The sequence below is a fragment of the Pezoporus occidentalis genome, unplaced genomic scaffold (genome assembly GCF_034315485.1).
Source record: "Pezoporus occidentalis ecotype Australia unplaced genomic scaffold, CSIRO_AGI_Poc_V1 ctg74, whole genome shotgun sequence".
NCBI classification, from domain to species: Eukaryota; Metazoa; Chordata; class Aves; order Psittaciformes; family Psittacidae; genus Pezoporus; species Pezoporus occidentalis.
The window spans coordinates 368027-385014 of record NW_026916093.1 but is presented as its reverse complement, the minus strand read 5'-3'; the positions used below and the strand labels follow the sequence as shown (position 1 = coordinate 385014).

The following is a 16988-nucleotide window of genomic DNA, read 5'->3' as shown; positions in this document are numbered from 1 at the left end:
ATAAGATGTTGAAAAGTGAGCCATGCCCTCATGAGCACCAGTGCAATCCCCTGGCCTTCACTGGAAAAGCAACACTGCAACCTAAGTGAACTCTATAAAACATCTGGTTGAGAAGACACAAGAAGGAAGGCTCCTGCCTTTCTTCCTCTTCAGCTGCACTGGGTGGGAAAGTAACATTCCAAAAGTGTGTTTTCACAATGAATTGAGGAAATCTGAACACTGGTTAAGAAGCGGATTAGTGACTTTTTGCAAGTGATATTTTCTGTATGTTTATATGGATGCTTATTGTAAAGGCCTCAGAAGACTCAAAAACACTGAAAACATTAACTCACCCTCTACCCTCTATCACGATCCATACTGTTGTTACCAGATTGCATCTCTGCTCCAAAATTAAAATGAATTAAACAGCACCGTGTGTTATATTCAGACTATTCTACTCTGTTCTATTCTACTCTGTTCTATTTTATTCTATGATTTTTGAAAGAAGCGTATGTATCTCAGGGTGTCAGGAGGCTTAATTTTCTCTCATACTTTCATGGGAAGACAATTACACTTTTGATGTGAAGAACTTTGAAGCGGACATCTGCCCCACTTCTGTTCTAAATGCTGACGTGAAACATGCTACCTATCCTGCTTGCTAACTTTGGTCCTGTCACACATTCACAAATCTTACCTCCTGCATTTGGAGGTGACAGGTATTGTGCCTCTGCCTCCAGTCTTTCTCATCTAAAGATGTCTTGTTTCTGTAGGCTTCTCCATAGGCTTAATGCTGAGTAAAAATTGTAATTATTGTCATATTGCTCAGTCAGGACAAAACCTCTGTAAGAACAAAAGTACTGCTATCTGTCTGGGGAGTTGTACAGCCTCAGCATGCTAAAACTGTGAGATTCCCCTAAAATCACTCCACTGAGGCCTTCTGGCTTCTCTGTCCAGCCCTTAGTTTTGTTTCGGAGACAGCTGCAAGGTCCCTGCTCTGCACATACCTCTTTCTCTCTTAGACTTGGATATAAATAGAATGGGAAGCCAAAGAGCCAGAAGAGGGTGTAGAGTTCTGCCTCTTTTCTGCAGCAGATATGATTGTCCATCATGCCCTTGGGCTGCATGAAGCCATAAGGAAAGACACAGACAGGGTTGATCTCCACCTCCACTATCCCCACAGAAACAGCCTCAGCTTGCAAGGTGGCTGGAACGAGACTGGCTCAGGAAATGAAGAGTAGTGCATCACTCATTTTTCCTGCCTGTTTGCTCGTAATTGTCCTGCAATACATTTCACTGGTAGTTTTATCATACAGAAAGACAGAAGATCCTTCTGGTTTCTGCACATAATGACTACTTTTTAAATGGCTTGCTATTCATTCTTGGGCAAGCCTCAGTCTCTTGCTCCCTCCCTCAAAGCCCACTGCCTCTCATTCTGGGTTTGTTGTTGTTTTTTTTCTGGTGGGTAGGGTGTCAATTCCATCATTATGTATTCAGACAAAAGGAAAAGAAGTGGCAGAAGAGGTGGCTTTCGTTTTCTTTGGATGAGATTGTGGCCACAATGAAAGAAGTGTCAACAATCTCACTAATTTCATTTTGGCCAATACGACACCTCTTACAGGCTTAAGCTATGCAGCTCCCATGTAGCCCCTAGTACAAATCAACAGAGCCTCTTTTATACTTGTCTTCTAATATTTCTCTCCAGCCTTAGAGGAACAGAGAATTGCTATAGGGCAATGAACTCTTATTTTGCCATTGACATTTGTGCAATCCATCTCCCTGAGTTGAGAGACCTTTTCACAGATTCGGAACCTCACCAGCATATGGAAGAATTAGTATAATTAAGAATTAGACACAGGGTCTCTAAAATGGGAATCGTAACAATGACTAACGTCACAAGAGTGTTTCCAAAATTAATTCATGTAAGTAAAGCACTGACAAGATAAAAATGTAGGAGCTGCCACATCAGATTAGACCACTGCTCCATCCAGTTGAACATCCTCTGAGTAGTGATAAATGCAGGGCAGCAGAACTGGGGTCCCCTCCTGTGAATGAATGGGGTTCAGTTTAAGCATTGCCAGTGCCAGTCTTTGGTTATAACATTATTTTATGACTTAGGGGACATATTTAAGCCCCATATCACACTGCCACTGAATGAAGTGGTCTTGCAAATAGAGGAAAGAACCAGGCACAGCAAGAGTCTGGTACAGTGGCTATACAGCTGTACATTCATTCCTCTGCAGGATAGCTCCAGATCGAGAGTTTCTGCTTATTAATGAAAGGACCTAAAATTATTCTAAAAATCTCAAGTCTCAGAAGTACAGTTATTGAAAAAATGTGCAGTTGGATGTAAGAACTTATAAAATGGGTACGCAGAAGCTCACACAAACGAGCTGCTTAAAAAAGCAACCTCATCCTCATAGGCTCTGGTTTTGAGCAGGGTGAGAGCTGGACCCAGATGACTTAAGGAGATCCTTCCTGATTTTTATCATTTTACAATTCTGTGATTCCACAACTTTTCACTGCAGAGTTCTGTCACTGAACAGGAAGCAACTTGCAGTAAACGTGATTTTAAATGAAAATATTATTAGGGTAGGTTTTGGGATCCAGGACAGAAATCCTAGTTCAAAGCCAGAGAAAGAGGCTGACCCTAGAGCCTGATGAATAAGGGTGTGATGAGGGAGACCTGGAAGGGAGCAGACTCCCACATTCCCTTACCCACTGGAAGAGTGCTGGCCCTTGAGGCATTAGCTCTACTGAGGTGGGTCTTTGGAAAATTCATTTCTGTATGAAAAAGTCACATAGAGTTTCATTTTCATACTCCAAATATTTTCACCACAGGACACTGCTGTTTCCTGGCCAGCTCACCTATGCGACTATGCATTCTGCAAGCACCTGCAAACCTTACATGACTGCTGACATCAGTTGTGACAAAGGTAATGGCAAGTCTTCCTGTCAAATTTCATTATCTGAGATGGTTTGGCACCTTTATTTTCATTCTTACAGATTTTTCACTTTATGGAACAGCCTTATCTGAAAAGTAAAAGGATGCATTTGGAAGTGTTTTTCTTCACTTAAGAGTGGGGTTTTTAAATTTCTTTTTACTTTTGTATTAATCATATAATATTGAATAGAAACAATCCATACAAGGCAAAAACCGGCTGAAAGACGGAGCTATAAGACATTTTTGCCTATGATTCTACTCTATTTTATATTCTACTTTAGGACAGAGTAATGAAAAACAACAAATTTGAAGATAATCTGTGAAAAAAAAAAATCCCTCATAACTGACCAAACCATAAACGAGTCTTACATTACTAGGACTGAATAAAGTATCATCAGTGCTGGGTTATTACATAAGAATATGTTAGTAATGTAGCAGCAGTCTAGTCTTTTAAGATGTGAAAGAGCGTTATCTAACCTTTCCTCAAAGTTCAGGAAGAGGAGCCATATGTCCAAATAATCATTTTCTTGCTGGTGTTTAACATGTCAGTTTTTTCAAGGGGCCTATTTCAAGTTTAAAAAAAAAAAAAAAAGTGTGAAATGCATTTTGATTTTTTTTTTTTTTTTTGGCAAAAGCAGCTCATTTTCAAGCTTGCAAGGAAACAAGAAAAACAAAATCAAAATGTCAAGTAGATTTGCTCTTTGTTGTAATTAATACGCAAGCGCTCACTTGTAGATGGTCCTGAGCCTGAAAACGAGTAGTGTCAGCCTTGGTGCTATTAAAATCGAGTAGTTCTCTGGGAATCAAAGAGCCAAGTGTTCAACCAGTGAAAATCCCCAATGGCCTCAGGCCAGTTTACATCAGCTACGGATCTGACCACAAAGGAAGGGCGGCAGGAAGCCCGAGGACACGCCATGTGCTTGCAGCGTTGGGCTCTACATGCGATGAGACAGCAAAGAAAGATAGGACAGACTCCTTCAGAGCGGGAGGTGGGAAATAATTAACTGAAAATAAGGAAAATGCAAAGCCCTACGCTGCAGACTACATGCACGCTCAGCTTCTGGTCAAGGAAGTTATGTGAGATTTCTCTTTGAGTCGGAGCAATGTAGTGGATAAAAAGGCCCTATCTAGCCAGGGGGGTTTCCCGAGGCCATCGCAGACCAGCTCAACACGCTGTTAAGAAGCTCGTTTTCATGAGAGTTTTTGTTGCATTTGCAACGCTGGCTCCAGGTCCCCTAGAGCTTTAAGTGCCACATCACAATGCTACAAGCTCAGCACTGAATGCTTGGCACAGGACCAGGCATCTTCTCTTTCTTCTCTCTGTTTCCTCAAGTCAGCAGGTGGGGCTCTAGGGCTCCATCTTGTTTTGATTTGTGGGGGGAATTCTTTTCCTTCAAGAAGGTTGAGGGAGGAAGCGGGAAGCAAAGCCAGCACAGCAAAAAACCCTACCAACAAAACGTGCGTGATACTGGCTGCTGGGGTAAGAGAGAAACGGGGCAAGGTATATTATTTGTTGCTTATTCTCCCACACACTCGTGTCCGACATGTAATCCTCTCCTACCATTTAGGTCACTGCTGGATTTAGCCCTATGGGTTTGAACAATTAATTATTTTCAGCAATAGAACTATTCCATTTTTGAAACTGGTTTCAACAGTAGATTAGTTCTAGATTAAATAATTTAACTACAGATCACTAGTAGGTGTTTGCTTTATATTAACCTGGCATATCACTGTGCAGGTATTTCTTCTTAACATTTTAATATACTTAATTTATAACGCTACATTGTAAACTGGCCGAATAACCATCACAATGGAACACTAGAGCAAACACCTCCAAATTCAACCTCCAAAGAGCCTTGTTCAATCTTTTGAATGATCAACTACTGAAAGAAAGGAAGGAATTTAAGCACAAAAGACTATGAAAAGAAAGCTGCTTAACTCTGCAAGCATCAGCTCTCAGGTTGTATGACCTTAAGCAAATGCTGTGCCTCAGTTTCTCTATCTTGATATAACAACGGTACCTAATTATTCAATTGCTATAACGACCACCCAGTTCTTTTTAAGATGCTCTTCAGCACACAACTTGAGTCAGACATTTCAAATAATTTCTCTTAAAACAACCCTTAAATTAAAAGAAATTTGTGCTCAGGTGTTCTGTCAAATCAAGGATGTCTCAGTTTCCTCTACAGATAGGTGCTGAAAATATGACCCCCTTACTTCACAGAAACCCAAGGAAATTTAAGTCAGTAACAATTACACAGCAATTCCAACTCCTCGGGCAGAAAGTCTTGGAGAATGCAGTAACATTAGAAACTAGAGATAACTGAGGCAGAAGAGGCCGAGAGCTCACACTGTGGGAACTCTGAAGGCTCATCGTATCAGAACCAAAAGGAGCTGAAGTCGCTTTTGTACAGAACAGCAGCAGCTGGGAAGAGGGAGGATGTGTTTGTGCTCTGCTGCCAGGGGAAAGAGAAGGGCTTAAGTTTGCTCCCTCCCATGCTAGTTCTCATTCATAGTGAGAACCTGAGGCTGCTTCTGCTCTGCTGGAAACAGGGGCACCATGCAGATGCCTTCTCTCTGAAAGTCAACCAAGACTGAGAAGAAGAGGCACATGAAGAAGGGATGAAGGAAGGGCATATTTTCAGAGAAGGAAGAACCACCAAATATTCGGAAGCGCCAAAATGGCTTTGGAAAAGGTAAACAGTGGAGATATGTAAACGAAACGGGATGCTCAATGTTATATTTAAGTTCAACTGATCACATGAAGGGTCAAGTACGATCAGTCTGGGTTACAGAAGTGTGCAGTTGGCCAGCTGCACTAAATACGGCCTTTACCGTCCTGCAGGACTTAGTCTGGGACAGACCAAAACTGAGGCACTGGAGGTCACTTCTGATACACAGCGGCAAAACTTCCATGTAGCATTACTATGAGGTCTTAAATGCTGCAGACAGGACTGAGCAGTTGAGAAGATACAGTGTACACTATGGAAATAAACTGGAAGCATAGCTAAAGGTTAGCAAGTCTTTTTCCCTCCAGCTGACATTGATATGAATGATGCCCATTCTTGCACTGCCAAAGGAGAGAAAAGATGAGTTAATGTCACTCTCCCTTCTCTAAATTCTCAGATTTGATGACTAACAGGCTACACTATTTCACTAAGAAAAAGGACTGTTTTTTACTTAAAAGCACAGAAAGCAGACAGAGAAAGTAATTTTCAAGGTCAGAGGGTTGTTTTGACATTTAAGAAACACTAAACCAGATTTTGGCTTTTAAATTTATAAACCAGAACTACTTCCTGACCTGAGAGACAATCTGCCAAATTTCTGGCTGACCACAGGCTTTTCAGGGTAAGCGAGAATCATCCAATGCATTGTGTTGCCTAAGCGTGCACCGCCGTGATTTTAGAACAAAATGTTGATCAGCCTTAAACCTCCCCCCCCCGCAGTTTCTGAGACACTACTCACAGTAACTGAGGAGGCAATCTTCTCTTTAATAAGTGTTTTTGTACTATATTTTGCTTACTACTGGAGAACTCAATAGCTTAATATACTAATGAAAAAAAAAAAGGAGGGAAATAGAAACATTTCAGCACACAAAAGGCAAATAACTCCTTTTATTTTATACCAAGACTTTGATCCTCCCGTCAGTCCTGCTGCAATAGAAACCAGTTCCATTGAACACTACGTCTGACAAGCCAGACTTCCCTGAGAGAACTCTGCTACATCCCATGGCAAACTGAAAATGGGCCGAGGGAAAGGTTCACAGAGAGCAGGTACATGCAGGTGGGCCACACATACACAGGTAGACCAAGCTTTGCTAGGTAGCAAAACCCTGTGCATTTATAGAACCAAAGGGTCACACTGTTGTGAAAGGCATGCAAGAGATTGCCTTGCTTCTCCTTGCAGCCTGTTTCTCTCACAACCTGTCCTGCCTATTTCTATGGATCCACTTGTGCAAAGCGGGTTGTAGAAGAGTTATGCTGTCTAAAATGGAGAGGTGGTACTTTCTGCCTCATCTTTCACTCCAAAGTAGCCAAACCAATTTTGCTACTTCACTTAGGCAGGCAAACTACAATTTTCACTGTTTTCTCTCCATACTCTTTTTCAGTGACAAAGCCTGGTAACTTTCAGCCAAAAATGGCACAGCTCAAGATGCAGCCTTGCAAAGGCAGCTATGCTGAAGAACAAAAGCCTGCTGGAGTGAAGTGGGAGCAAAGAGAATGCTGTAAAGTTTCTCTTGCTTCCCAAATGCCTCCCAAATGCACCTGTGCTATTTGAATGATGCCAAGTTTTGTATGGACTATAATGGGAAATACTTTCTTTCTAAGACGGCTTACTAGATTTTAGTTTGTTTCCTCTACTTCAGTCAGAGTTGAAGTGCAATTGTATTTAAAGGTCTGTTGTAGAGGGGTTGTAACTTCTGTTCGTAATAATTAGCAGGAAAACTCAGAATTTGTCAGCCTGCAAGCCTGTAACACTCAAAATGCCCTGAGCCTTACAGGATGTAACTCCTCCAGGGAAGGGTCTATCTCCAACAGACTGCTGCCCACCCAACCTGCTGACTTCTGCTTTTCTTCTTCTCTTTCCTATACCCAGTCATCTCAACACAGCATCCTCTAGTCAGCAAATATGTAAAAGTCATACAATCTAAAAGACGACTCAGAAAAGCAAGAACTGATGAGCTCTGCTAAAAAGATCCATGAACCTAGCACTTCCTGGTGCACTGGACATACACACACAAGAAGGAGAGAGACGCATAACAACACTGCTCAGCATTTGGTATGAGAATTGCAAAACACTTAAATTCAACAGTGGAGAAGTCTTGGACCAGAAATTATTTGTGAGGCTGAAGAAGTGATGCTGCTAGCAAAAGAAGAAGAGCATCATTTCTTTCTTATGCCCAGTTAAAGGCTGTCTTAGGCTTTGATTCTGGTTTTGGCAGGAGTACAAGGACAGCTTCTTGTGAGAACCACTGGCAACACTAGTTACCTCAAAGGGGAAATAATAAAGGGAAAACAAAACTGAGGCCCTTCATGAGCAAGATGGTCAACATATAGGGCACACAGCCAAAGCTTTCAGAAAGCTGAGAAAAGCTGGATGGCACCCTGGTGTGCCAATGGGATTTGTGGAGTTAGGCCTTCCTAGCTGGCTAAATTTAAGTTTCTTCTTCATATGAGTTTAGGTGCACAGATTAAATCTAATTAAATCTGGGGCTACTGCAAATGTGCCTGCAAAAACAGCAAGCTGAAGCCTGTCTCATGATTACCCTTTCTCAAGGAGCTCAGACCAGCTGTGCTTAGAAAAATGAAATTATATTTATGTCCCAATGAAACACCAGCAGTGAATTCCTAACCTGGGAATGCCACTGAAAATCTGCTGCATAATGCACAAGGCAGCACTGAGTCTTGCTCCCCCTCCCAGAATCAGTGGTTCTGCTGAGCTAGAAAGAGTGAAAGCCATAAAAGCCCATTTAATTGGGAAAGTAAGACAAGGGCACTCTGAATGTTGGCAAAGAGTGGGCTTGTTAAGGTAGAAAACCTCTGATAGTAACTGAACTTCAAGAGGAACGGTATTCTGGCGAGCTGGGTCATGACTGCCACTAATAGAGAGAGGAAGAAACTGAGGTCAAACGACAAGAGATCAAGTGATTTCCTCAGCTTTGGAGGGAGTTTTACAGCTAGGGTTAAAGTGAAAATTCATGTCTCGGTCCTGTTAGCAAACCACAAGCTCACATTGCTTTTACTACAAACAGATTTCCCTTCACCATACTGTACTTCTCTTCTTGCTGACTGTTCAGTATGATCATCCAAAAATACTTCTATTTGTGTTATTTTTCACACACACCACCCTGAAACAAAATTCAGTACGAAAGAAGAGCAGTTTCCTCCAATACAGCTCAACATCCAAACTAAGCAGCAGTAAAATCATATTTATTCACTGACTGAGGTTTCAAACAGCAAAACGATTGTTACGGAGTTACAGATTAGACCATGCCCTAAATCAGACCCTAGAACAGGTCTCTGGTGACAGCCTTCTCACCTTGACACCCCTTGGGAGAGCTGGGGGGGGAGAAGAAGTATACGCATGCCTGTTAACTGGGGGCGATACTTGACTGTAGTCAAGCTTCACGATCACGGTAGGCAGAATTTGGCAGACTTTGTCTTTGGGAATGAAGTGGGAGACAGAAGGAAGGGTACCTGAGCCCAGTGCATGTGTGTGAGTGAGGTTTTTCTCCTGCAAGCTGGGTGTGCTTGAAATGGGAGTCAGAGAGAGAGAGAAGAGCCAGGAGCTCCCCAGTGCCAGGCATGCCTGAGAGCTCAGCCATACTGCACAAGCAGGGTGATCCAAAGGCATGGATGCTAAATGTGGTCACCTTCTTTCTATGTAAACTCTGGCAAGCCCTGTACCTTTCTCTTTGTTTTCCTGTTTGAATATGTGATATTCCAAAGAAATATAAATATTAATATTTGATTTACTCAAAGCTACAAAGCTTAGTTCCTTAAAGTCTAGTACAGATCTCTGAAATCTTTGAGAAACTATATAAATACAAATTCTTTTATTTTTGTAGCATTACATTAACAACTGTACAGTGGAAGCTGAAGAATTAAATAATCTCTGCCTATATTTGCTTATACCTTTCTGAAACTGTTACCTTCTGGGCAGCTATTTCTTATGCCTTGTCTCAATCCAGAAATGACGTTTTTGGTAAAGCTTTGCAAAAACCCATTCAGCTGTTTTTGAGTCATCCAAGTAAGCAAAAAACAGTTTCCAGCTGTTAAGTTTTCCATAAGCCTTTTTTTTTCTTAAACACGCTTGTGTAATTATAACACAGCTTTGTTTTAAAACATCAAACTTGACACGTACATGGTCCTGAAAGAGAAGTAGCAGCACTGCCATGTTTGAAACCATTTGGTTTTGAAATAACAGGGTTATTACCACATTAAAATATCTTCCTTAAAGATTCTCCCAGACACTAAGCTACAGTTTTCTAACTGTAGACACTCAACTGTGTAAACAACCATTAAAAATAGAGAAAAGGACACTATTCTTGCAATCTGTGACTGACCTGTGACAGGGTGGACTGGCGGACACTGCTTACACTGGGAGCAGAATCAGACCTGCCTCCCGTGCACTCTGCATACGCACACGCACTCCTGAGGATCATGGCTAAAGCACTACCTGGTGTCTTCATCAAACCCAAATCAGCTTCATGCACTCTGGAGAGACTGGACCCACACACACTTCAGCCCTGTCTGCTGGCTGGCGGCTCAAGGCTGCTGTTTCCAAGCCCATGCAAACTACCCTGAGTTTTAACAGCTAGTGGGCTACTACTTGGCAATAAGGTCAGAAAACATGTAGGTGGCATGGTCTGCTTTCAAGATTATGTTTCAACTACAGGCCTAGGATTATGTACTCAAGAAAAACCTCAGAACTAGCACTTAAGGTGGGACAATGACAGCCGGGTCCTTCCCCCTTGCCACAACACATGGTGCTTCACTGTGATGGCTGTAGCTTTCTGTAGATTCTGAATTCCATTTGGCACTGCATACTTCCACAATTAATTATTGCATATTGGTACAGAATGGCATCAAATCAGACTGGAGATGATTCCTCACATTCTGCTTAGGTAGAAATGCACTGACATCATATCAAGCAGATAAGAATCAGCCATTTACTTAATTTAAACACTTCATTTAATCTGGAGTATTTCAGGTACCGATGTCTTAGTGGAGTAAGGGTTTGTTCTGAGAATATTAATGGTGGCTGAAACAGGAGTCTGACTGATTACTGGATTGCATGGGTTTCCTTCTTAGAACTATGTTTTTGTATGGTGATGTAAAGGTGTACGTGGCTTTTATGCCTTGCATGAACCACAGGCCACTGACATTCTTCTATCAGGGTGGAGGAACTCTTTCTAAAGATGCAACAATCCTGCAAAAGGAGTCACTGCATGTGTAGGTTTTTATATGGGGCTCAACTGTGCTGATTTGTACAGATGAGACTCCACAGCTGTTTCTCTTTAAAAGTAAATAGCAGTAGTTCCTGCTCTTGCCTTTCCTGGGACATATTCTCCAGCTGTGCAGGTCAGAGTCCACAGGAACTATCAATGTCAGTAACCTGACAGTGAATCTGAGAAGACAGCCTGCCTCATCTGAAATGAAAGGATACAATTCTGATGGGCTTTCACGCAGAGAAAAGTCTGTGTGCATGCATACACTCTTCCTTACCTTAAACTGTCCATGCTTTTATCAGTACACCTATAACACAGTTGTATGTCCGTTACTTTGAGAGGCTTTCTAAATGCATTTCAAACCACATCAAACATATAGGCAGCGCTCAATGACCAACACATCACTGGAATACAATTACAGGGGTAAAATTCAGTAGCTCCTACCCATCACACTGTCTTCTCTCTGTACTATCTGCCTTGGTAAGCCCACCGCTAGGGATCATACAGCAGGAGACGCTATTGCAAGCGAGGAACAGATGTAAGGCTGCTGTAAGAGCCTTAACTCTAAATTTCCTGAGTTTAGAAAGAGTAAAATCTCAATCTTCACTGCACAATACCATACTTTTTGTCCATACAGAACATGGCTTATGCAAGTGTATTGGGTCTAAAGAAAAAGGTATACAATTGGGTAAAGAGCTGTCTGGGCACATTTTGGCAACTCTTAACCTACATAATTCAGCTCTAATCAATGCTACCAGATTTTGAAACCTACCAATATAATAATGAAGAGGAAAAGGCAATAGAAAAAAATGCAAACAAGCTGTAAGTTATGCTGTATGCAATTCTGAGAGTCAGTTTCAAGACAAAAAATGAATAAGAGTTTGCCATTTGCTAGTTGTTAATAATCAAGAGAAGATCTGCCAGACACACTCTTCAAGGGCTCTGTCTGTCTGGACCGGGTAGATGCTGCAACACACAAAGGACTTCACACACCGAGAAAGAAAGAGTGTTCATGGACAATGATGCAGCGTTCTTAATTAAGATTTTCATTACTGATACATACATTAAGGTTTTGCTAATGCAAGTGCCCAAGCACTCTCATGTACAGGTAGATGTCTGTGATTCTATCTCTAGAAACCGTTTTGCAAATCATCATGAACATTCACCAGCCGAGGCTCAAAATCAGCTCACCTGCCCTTTGCTATAATGACAATGAAAAATAAAACCCAGTACTTTATTTGCCTGCTGGATGAGAACTTAGCACTTTGCAGGCGTGAGAATGAATGGGCTTTTGCAAGCCTGTGCTACAGCGTATTGAAACTGATTCTGATCTCACACCTCTTTGATGTTGACATAACATCAGGAGCTTCACTAGTATGAGTGCAGCAAGTGTTGAAGGAAAAAATAGAGAGGCTTGGAGGTAAATGGAAAATGGGATAAAACACAACATGAGTTTGCCAAAGGTAGTTTGCAGTAGACTAACCTGATAACTTTCTTTGATAACTGATTATCCAGACAAAGGAAATGCAGTAAATTTAATCTATCAGAACAGCATTTGCTAAAGCATCACAAGGGAAATTGTGAGTTGAAATGAAGATTTGCAAAAGGACTGTGAGGTGAGCAAATGCTTACCTGAAGGCGAGATGGGGCAGTGGTAGAAGAAGAATTGTTGGGCAAGGTGAAGGCTGTATTTCCACAATTTTTTAGTTAAACAAAATAACATTTTCTAACTAAGAAGATTTGGGGGGAAGTGGATAACATTTCCTCATGGGGCCCCTCAAAGTGAGGGGGTGTAGAGCAGGAAAAGGTGGGAGCATGCTGAACAGCCATAAAAGGATCAATCAACTTCAATAAATTGCTCATTAACAATATTCAGGCCTCATTCACCTGTAATGGCTCAGTGCTATTTCTATGGTCTGCCCTTTGGGAAGTTCAAAAATGCTCAGTATGATGGAATGACAGAGAGCAAGTTCTGTTCAAATCCAAAAAGCATTTGTTTTTAGTGGTGGGCAAAAATCTACTATTTTGGTCATTCAAACATATGCAATGAAAATATTACCTGGGGGGCTGAATTGGCACACCATCTTCAGCATGATATTATCCAAAATGATGGAAAGAAGCAGCAGTGAACAAGAACTTCAGAGGAGGAAAACATGAGTTCTTAATACACTGTGAACCTTTTATGTCTAAGAATTCCCACAAAGAGGCAAAAGAGCCTTCACAAAGCATGGCCCGAAGACTAATCACATATATTCTGACATATACACCCGTGTAATGGTACACAGCTAAACTACACAGCAAATGGCTTCCATTGCTTTTTGTTTTTAAATGGGAGAAGCAGAGAGAAAAAGGAGACAGAGGAGATACTCCTATAAACTCATTTTGAACCACAATGTTCTACACACAGGACATTCAGCATGCATATGGAGATATGGTCTGTCATTCAGACCTCCGTGAGTATTCGTATTTCAGTGCCAGTTTCAGTAGTCAAATCCATGATCTTCTGATGAAGATGTGACTTTTGGGAAATGAGATAGTTCTGGATATCCAGTTTTATAGCAACCAATTCTGCATTACTACTTGCTCGTGGTACCATTCTGACCTTATATATTGTGTGCACATCTTAGGGAGACAGGTATACAACATAATGCTAAAGCAAGGTGCATCAGAGAGGATTTCTGCTTAAGAAGAAAGACTGAAAATACAGATCAGAAAAGAGGGAGAGACATTTGGTGATATAACTGTACAGTATCATGTGCTTGCCAAAGCTGGAAGACAATTCACCATAACTGCAAAGGGAATATTCTGAAAATCCTTGCCACACTCTGTAGTTGTGCCATTTTGTGCTGTGATTTCAGACATAACAAACTGGACTGTCTTAATATTTTGATGGTTGGTGTTCAAACCACTGTAAGAAATGCAGCCACTGATTCAGAAAGGTGGTCTTTTCCATCCAAATATATTAAATTATGCAAGTGTGGGGTAAAGGCAAACTGACCAACTGCATTTTCTTTTTGTCCCTTTTTTTCCTAGCTAAATCTAAAATATTATGCTCCCAGAACTGTCTAGCTTGAAATCCACATTTTTCCTACTGTAATCTGTTATATTTCAAAAAAGGCTAACACTCAATATATATTATATTATGCTAACTAGATGAAAAAATAACCCAGAACAAAAACACCTCCAGTGAGCACAACGGCAGAAATTGTGACATTTTCAGCTGTCATGCTGGCCATTCTTAAATTCAATCTCATCCAACTTCAGGGGACATCTTGTAGGTATTGTAATTAAAAAGCAGGCTGCATACATGCCTCTCGTGTAATCCACACAGCAACTTCACAGTTATGGGCAGCCATTGTTATTTGTTAAACAATTTGAATGTTAACACTTAAACTAATGCTTAAATGAAAAACTGCTATAAAATTCTGCCTTTTTTTTTTTAACCTGGCTACTTCTCTGGTTTTCTGGATATTGAGTCCATTTTTATTAAAGATGTTTTAGAACAAAACCATGAACTTTGTCAGATTTCTTTTAAAGAAGCTTCTCCCCCACCCCAGCTAAATCTACTGTTTAAGTCCATTTGATGGTTATGTCTCCAGATAAAGAATAAAGCTTAGAGCTGTAGCACCTGCTCAAGAACATCCATCCCGAGGTGCGCTCCCAGTTATACAGTTTGATTTCTATAAACACAGGAGAGCAGAATTTCTGCTCCACTGCTATTTCAAGCCTGTTTCACCATTTCTCTCATTTGCAAATGCCAAATAAAGGCATGCCCATGTTGTTTGCTTGTATGGAACATTCCCTTCCTTCAGGACACTCATAAAAGCTGGGGAAACAACATCCCTTTCCTGTATCAGATTGCCGTATAGGTGACCATTGCCTTCCAACAGCTCCTTATTTTCAGAAGCAGATCAACTGATTCTTCTGGATAATTTGCATGCCTATTTATTACATTATTTATGATAATTCTTGAAAAAATGCTAACTTCTGAAACCTAAGAACATAAGGCTTATTAGATCCAGGCTTTTTTGGCATTTTGCAAATATTCATTTTTGATTCATGAATAAGCTTGACCTGGAGGTTATTATCCTCCTGTGAAGTAATGGAATGCTTCTTAAGGAACCTGGGAAAAGACGCCTCCTCCCTGTTCCTGATGCAACAATCACTGCTGTTGATCCTCATCTGCAAAACAATACTAAACACACTAACCAAATAAAAGGGATTCAGACAGTGCTAGTTAGTCGCTATTTCACAATGATTGTTCAGAGCGCTAACAGATGACAGCCTGGTGGTGAACAAGTACCAACAGCAGGGACGCATACAGAGATATCAAAGACTATTTGAGCATCATTGTGTCTGATAAAGTGAACACGTATTCTCAGAAACTGGCAGGCTGGAATACTGCTGGGTGTCTTTCGACATACAAATCACTGACCATATGATGGATGGTTCTCATAACTATGATGAGATCAGTAAGATGCTGCACAGCTTCCCTTAGGTCATCATTACTTGACCGAATATGTCTTCATGAAGCTGAGGAATAAATGGCACATTTTAAATTTCTTTTTTCTTTAAAACAGGATGTCAAATAACAAGGCCTAGAATCAGTGCTGAATAGGAATAGGAATGATGCTGGAGTTCAGAACAACTTGGTTACGTCAAAAACCTGTTTCAAGGAAATGGACAGATGTTTGTGAAATTAGGTTAACATTTCCTGCAACTTCTTTGTATCTAGAACACTTCGGTACATTTCTGATTTGCCCTTACCAAAGCTAACAGCAGATAACTCTTCAATATTGTATGGGTTCCATCTGAACAGGCAGCGCTCTGGAAATTAAAGAAGTGCCCTCCTGTGACTACTTCTCCTACTGTGGCTACCTATCTTACCGTAAAGCCCCTTAGTATTGCTGATACTCTTACACACTCTTGACAACATGATAGAAAGTCTCAAGAATGGTTGTAAGACTCCTCTTCTATGAAAAGGTTGATTTTTGAGGAAGAATCCATCTGCTTCTCTCAGACTCCTGAGAACATTCAAGTGGAACAGAGATTAACTGTATTCCTTTTAAGTGGGAATGTCATTTGGGGGAGAGATCCATGAAATCCTTCCACCTCCAAAACCTTGATGCCATATAATCAGACAGACACGCGTGTAACCTCAGGGAGGAGGAGGAGGAGGAAGAAGACTCTGAATCATCGGCAAGTTGTGGGTAGGGATATGAGAAGCGAGCGCAGTGCTGGTCACTGAGGCAGGGGGCAGAACAAGTCTCTCTAGATCAGAAACACACCTGAGAGGTACCATTAACAGCTTCTACTGTAAAAATGTCCCAGTTCTACTTCTGTCAACCAAAAGAATTCAGGGTATCAGTGGCCTGAAGGCCATATCATCCAAAGGGAAAAGAGAGACCCAGTAAAAACAATACATACTTTATGTACATGCCTGAAATAAAGTGAGGCTCCTACTGAGCTTGCTAAGTTGGGAATGGAGGAGCACAAAGAAGCCCTTGGCTGTGGAGTAAGTTTGACTTAAAAGAAGCAAGACAGCGTGTGACTCTAGTTTTACAGGTCAAGAAACCAAAGCAGACAGATAGGAAATGACATATGATGGTCACACAGCAAAGCGCTGTTGGAAAGGGATTTCAGCCCTGGATTTCCACATGCCTACCTACCATGAAGCCAGCTTGCTGCTTCCACTCAAACTGCCTTGTGCTGCAGAGGTAGAACAATGATAAACCAGTACCTCCGTGCAAATGTTGAAGGCACAAGGTCCCTGCCACAGACATAAATGATTTTGCTGCTGGTGCAGGAAGCATTAACACACGCAGTGTGTGCTTCACATCCCTGGGTATCATTAACACTTTTTATCAATATTATGAAGTTCTGCAACAAAAATAATAGGATTTGTCAGGGGCTGTTATGAACCACCCCTACTGGATAAATACATAATACATGATGGCAAAGGTCTGATGGGACTTTAATCAATTGCCTTTCCGAGTCAAATAAATGTCACATTAGACGTAAGCCATGTTGCATTCTGTGGGGGCCTCTGCTCCCTTTGTCTCACGGGCCTGACACCGCCACAGGGAGCTATGCACGCGCATAGACTCCTACTTATTT

At 41.3% G+C, this 16988-nt stretch overlaps 1 protein-coding gene across 14 annotated transcripts in view; it reads right to left on the bottom strand.

The window, feature by feature from the left end:
* ZBTB20 (zinc finger and BTB domain containing 20) overlaps positions 1-16988 on the bottom strand; it is a 481207-nt gene that overhangs the window by 124435 nt on the left and 339784 nt on the right. The window lies entirely within an intron of this gene.